Here is a 6,429-nt window from a genome sequence, read left to right on the forward strand (position 1 = left end):
TCAACTGACCCTCATGCGATAGCGCACTCCCTCCTAGCCCCGGGGAGTTGCCTTACATGCAAGAGAGGTGCCAGGAAACGATAAAGAAAATTATGGGCTCCTCCGATGTATGATGTAAATTTCTAAATGTTCAAAAGTAATAAATATATGGAATTTCCTTTTCAATGTGGTCTCTCTGTCGTGTAAATTATTGAACCAATTAGTGTTGTGATTTAATAAGTGGTGTCATTTTTGCTTTAAGCAACAACTTAGTATAAGCGGGGCCACTGTCAAGGGAATGGGGAGGGGTTGTTGGGGTTGAAATGATGCTTGGACAATTGAATTGAAGCTGCTCTTGTGCTTATTTGTCTAGCCCGTCTACGTGCCCTTGTGGCCAGTCCCCTTTTGGCCCTTTCTAGCCTTGTCTGCAGTTCTAGACACTAGAAAATCATAAGATCAACTTCAATCCAGCTGTTCAAGCACTGACTTGTTCCATTATGCTAGAAGTTACTCTGTGTTGTTGCATAAACACTTGATTTTATAGAATATATAAGCATTTTTGGTGTGCTGGAGTGGAGACAAGGCTAGAAAATCTCAAAATGGGGGTGGCCACAAGGGCGCACAAAATATCTAACTATTTTTGGTGTGTTGGAGGCCAAAAAATCCTAAAATTGGGGTGGCCACAAGGACTTGTAGATGGGCCAGACAGGGACCCTTGTTTGGCCCATCTATGCGCCTTTGTGACCAACCCCCTTTTGGCCCTTTTTGGCCTTGTCCGCAACTCAAAGTTTATTCAATGCATAGATATCACTGAATAACCCATTAAGAAGCCAAAAACTCAAATGATTTTGGAGACAGTAGATACAAAACTCTCAATCATTTTGTCATTGTAAAATCTTATGAGTACAAAAGTAGGGTGGGTAATACAAAAAGGTAGGGGTCACTTTGGCTAATGCTTGAAGTCCCGCCACAATCGGCGTGCAAGTTGTATGTCCTTTGGTTGTATCGTCACTCTCTTTGCATGTATGGTGCAGAGGTTGGTAGCTTCCAACACAGAGATGATGTGGGCCTTTGCAAATTCTTGAATCGTCTCCAACACCATTGCTTACATTTTGTATTGATTTTTATAGCTTTGGAGCACCTACTTCACCATGCGATCAAAGGGGGCTCGTCAAATTAGCATCTCGGTTGTCTTCTCGTAGTGCCGGATTTTTGCAAATACCCTTGCTATTTTGCAATGTTGCTAAGGTTGTCTAGGGGGCACTTACACGTTTGCTGGTGGGCGGTGTTTGGGCTTCTTAAATTTTTTTGATTTGCGCCAGTCACCTCTTCTCACTCCTCCTCTGCCCTTGCCTCCCGATCTTGTGTTGTGGGGAGAACTCTTTGGCCACGAGGTAGGGTCTTCCCCCAACCATCACCCTGTGTATATGCGGTATCTCTACATGCTTCCATGGTGGCTCTGTCTCTAACTCAGTATCTGTATGGACCACATGAGCTTTAGATGGTCCTACTTGCGATTGGTGGCGTGGCGAACGCTCCTTGTCAGACTCCAATGATGCTAGGCCCTCTTCTTGTTGCCAACGCTCGACATGTTGCTTAACTCCACGTCGTGGTGTTTGATGTCGTGCACGCAATGAATTCTATGTCCATGATGACTCTTGGGCTCAACTACCATGCCCATTGCTTGAAGAGCGCCTAGAACGACCTGGTGTTTGCGGCCGTTTCCTTGTGCCTTTAAGCCACACCGGCTTCTTGTATCCTTGGAGAGTGTTTTTGTTGACAAACGGATGCTCTTTGGAGGTTTGTTTGGCGTGCGCCATCAAGTATGGTAAGAGCTCACTTGTGCTGAAGAAATAAGTGGTTTATGAATGGATCTAATATTTATAAGGGCCCATTTTAAAAGAGCCCAATTTAAAAGGTCCCATTCACACTAATTTTTACAAAACGCTATTATTTTCTAAAAGAATGTCCCAAACTTTTTTTTTTAAAATGTAAAGAAAGTTGGACCCTGCGTTCACGTGTAGTCACTCGTGCAGAATCCACCTTGACCTTTTTCGTACTCTGAATTAGCGCCATGCAGCATGCTTGACTGGGCCTTGCAACATTCACCACTTGTTGATGTGCTCTTGAAAAATCAATTTGTGCACTTTCCTTGCAATCTTGGATTGTCGGGCACGCTCCAGTGTCAGCTTATGAGCTAATGTCGTGCAAAAAAATCAGTTGAATATCTCCTCCAAATAATTAGATTGCACCATACCACCACCATGTCAATTATTTTTTAACACTCCTCTTGCTCAATAATGGGACTTCTCCATGCCTTGAGTGCTAAAAATCTAAAGCAAACCATATTTGTGCATAAAAAATTCGTGTGCAGACAAGATATGTTGTTCACTTGAGAAAATAAAATGAAAACAATCTCTTGTAGTAAGTTCACTACGTGACATGGCTTACCATGTAATGTTTTATGTTATTATCACCCAAAGAAAGGGTGAAGAACTTGGTGAAATCTGCCAAGAGTTCTTGAAATGATTGGCATTGTGCTGGTAAGGCCTCCATAAGCTTGACCATTTTATCAAAAGATGCCCAAACTTGCTTGCGCTTGTTTGCAAGCTTGCCATTCAAATCATTGTTAGTAGTAGCTTTGCATAATTCTTTCCAGAGTTCCCAAAGGTTACCTGCCTTGTGGTTGGAGATGTTTTGAGTATCATATCAACCTGCGTTTCCTTGGGTTACTTTGTTCAAAAAGTGTATGGATTTTTTTCCACTCATTGACACTTGTTGGGTAATTTCATGGGCCTCCCCTGTGTTCTTTGCAGTAACAATCCACACATTTCCACAATGATAGCCAATGAAATTCAAAAGTGCCTCCACCCTTTTGGTCGCTTCCTAGGACTTTTCCAATGGCTTCATTCTGAAAGCATAGTCAATGTGGAGCTTCAATAGCCTATAAAAATTGTGCATGAATGTGTGTAATGTACAAAAATGTACATTTGACAGAGGAAAGGAAAAAATTGGATTCCAAGCCTTGTCCTTTTGTGCACGATCTGGGCATTGAACGTGGGACATCTCAAATAGACACTTCCCATTCTTTGCCTTAATCTCTGACATCAAGATTGCCCAATTCTTCATCTCCATCCCCTTGCCATGGAAGCATTGAACCACCCTTTGCAGAGTTCTTTTGTGATTTTTGTTTGTTAGGTTTGTATCCTCGAGTGCAAAGTGGACAAGGCAAGAGAGAAGAAGCCCTTGCTTGCAGCCAAGCAAACACTTTATGGTCTTCAAGTTTTTGCCTAGGTGCCACTCCACATCAAAGCTACGAAAACCCTCAATCTCCAACTTCAAGCTTTCGCCTAGGTGCCACTCCACATCAAAGCTACGAAAACCCTCAATCTCCAACTTCTCACCTGCAAGTTGGGAGTGTATTACTTCTGTGATCCATGGAGTTCTCTCAAAAATCCATGAAAGTACTCCATTTAACTCTTTGGGTACCTCAATAGCACCCAACCACCAAATTTTTTTCTTTGGTTGCACACTAAATGACGGGGTGGGAGATGGCTTTACTGAATCCCTTTGTTGGGTTTGCAATAGGGATTCATTCATTAGAGTGACACTTATCCTCTCTAACCTTTGACCTTTCACTATTTAGCACTCATTGAATTTCAGCACAAAAGAGACCTTTGTGCCAATCACTACAAAATAAGTAGAGGCAAGACCTTGAACTTCAAATTCTATGATAAGAAGAAGACACCCAAAAGAAAGAAGTATATTATGTCACCTTCTTCAGGTAACTCGTAGAATCTAAGCATGGCTTGTTGAAGCCTTCTAAGGTCCACAAAATATTGTTCCACATTGTGTAAGGACAGTCCTTCTCTTATGGAGTTTTTCCTACCTTTTCCCCTTGCCTTTGGTGTGGCACGAAGCATAAAGCAAAGCTGGCATTGTGTCCTCAATGTATAGGTATGCCCCAATGCAGGAGAACACATCTTCATTTGTGGCCTTCTTTGCAAGGTTCACCTTGTGCGAAATGGGAAATAGGTTCTCCATAATGACATGCTCTTTGAGTACATACTTTAGGAGTTGAAAAATAGCCTGGTAGGCTTTGGTGTTGACCTCAACCTCATCACAATCTTGTTGCACGTCATCTTCACTAACCACATTTTTAAATTTGTGCATAAGGTCCTTGGTGACTGCATCCCTAATGCGCTTTGCCCCAGGTGATTGTAAGATAGAAATCACATCATTGGTATTGAAAAAACTAACTAGTGAGAAGGTTGACTCGATCATCTTGGCTTGTTCCACCGCATGTCTCTTGATGAAGTTTCTAGAAACCAATAAGATAAATATTAGCAAATAGTGTGAAGTAAAAATTTATCTTGCAAGTGAAGAACAAATCACCTTATGGCTGTCACTCATCATTTGCGTGCTCCACCCAAATGTGCAAGGGTTTCAATGGATGAAACACGTGCTTGCACTCGCTTACACCAAGGGGTGTTTCTTTCAAATGTGTGATGGTGTTGGCAAGCTTCATAATGTGGGCATCCTTTTCCTGCATTTGATGTTGGAGAGTTTCAACCTCCCTCTCCGAAGAGGCAATACTTTCTTGTAATACCATTGTCTTGAGATGAATAACTTGACATTTGTGCATCCACGATGCAAAGAAGCACATACACCCATACACAATTGCTTGCAATAGCCTAACAATCCTGCTTATCCCCTCCCAAGATATTGAAAAAACGTCGAACGACTATCAAAGGATGGATGGAAGCGTCTTATAGGATCGTAAGGGTACAAATGGCCATCCACCCAAATGTTCACATTCATCTTACTAGCGGTACGACATTCCTTTAATGACCTCTTCTCACCCTTACATGCGGCCTTCGGTGCAAATGCCATGGGCAAGCAAATATGTACACTTTTGGTATGCGGAGTACGTGGTGGTGGAGGCACATAATTTGTGATGTCCATAAGCACTATGGAAACTGCTGCGTGAGGAAGTAAGGATGAAAAGAGAGATGGGTGGAGGGACTTGGGGGGAAAGAGAGGAGAGGAGGAGGAGAGAAGGGGCAGGGAGAGAGAGAGAGAGAGAGAGAGAGAGAGGAGGGAGGAGGAGGAGAGAACAAAGGTTTTTCTTTAAAAAAAGTTTTTGAAAAAGTGGAGTTTCACTGCTTGTAGGTTAAAAAACAGGTCAAAAAATGATTTTTTTGATATGTATATATGTTGGGGGAGTTCTAAATAAAAAATAAGTAAAAATAACTTTTTTGAAAAAAAGTTAAATTTTGGCCCTTAATGACCCACGTTTTTGTTGATGTGGCCACAACCCTTTACTCCCTTCACTTTCAAACAGCTAGAGAGAGAAATTGACCTCGTATGTCCACATCCTACATGTGTCTAAAAAAAAGATAGAAAAGCCTACTCAAAACTAGCTCCTTAAATGCCCTTGTTCCCTTAACCCTACACAACATTAGCCTTAATCCCTAAAAATTAGGATTCCTTACAAGACCCATGCAAAGTCCATATTTCTCATAATGTCACATAGATCTAAAATCCAAGGTCATCCTTTACCATAGAATGGCTCATAAATTGATCAAACATCAGATTTCTATAACACAACTAAGTATATCTAGTTTGATGTTATTTTGGTTGCTTACATAATTGCTCGATTATCACTCATGGCGCCCTTGCCCGCTATTGAGGCACCCACAATTATGAAATAACTTAATGATCCATAACAAAGCCTTGCATAAGGGCTTGCATGACATCTTGAGCTTGAAGATAAGTTGTTGCATGCATCATGCAATAAACCTACATCAATTGCAAATAATAATAAAATTAGCAAGAAAAGTTTCTCTTTTAAAGATTTGATGGCACAAAAAATGTGAGCACAGTTTTAGCATTGGTCAATCAACTAGATGACTATTTCCATGGCAAAGATTTCTCTAAATGTGACAAATATGCATTCCATCCTCTCACATGTAGTGCTTCATTAAGATACAAATAATTAAAGAACATGGTGGGCATCCATGTACGTGCATTTTACATATTGTTTCTTCTATGATATTTACAATACAAATCCAATGCACAAAGACAATAGAATCTAGTTTGACAGGGTAGAAATAAAGCTGTATAGGCATATGTTGACCGTTTGTGGAACTATGTGATCTAATTACTTGTTTGTTGAGGATACTAGTACGAAAAAGTTGAAGTGTAAGTTTATTTTAGGCTTAGTATCTCAACTTGATGCTGAGGTGGATATGTTTGAACACGAAGATTTGTCTAAAGCTATCAATTTGGTTCTCAATGCTGAGAAGAAGAATGGAGGATAGCGTCAGACTGTTCAATTTTTTGCTATTAGCAAAAACAAAAGGCCTACTTTTTCTTCTAATTTTGGCAAAAATACAAAGTCATACTTTCTTCAAGAGATGTAGATTTGATAGCTCTTCATATCTCATC

This window comes from Adiantum capillus-veneris, chromosome 23 (assembly GCF_014529385.1).
Source record: "Adiantum capillus-veneris isolate H3 chromosome 23, ASM1452938v2, whole genome shotgun sequence".
In the NCBI taxonomy this organism is placed as follows: Eukaryota; Viridiplantae; Streptophyta; class Polypodiopsida; order Polypodiales; family Pteridaceae; genus Adiantum; species Adiantum capillus-veneris.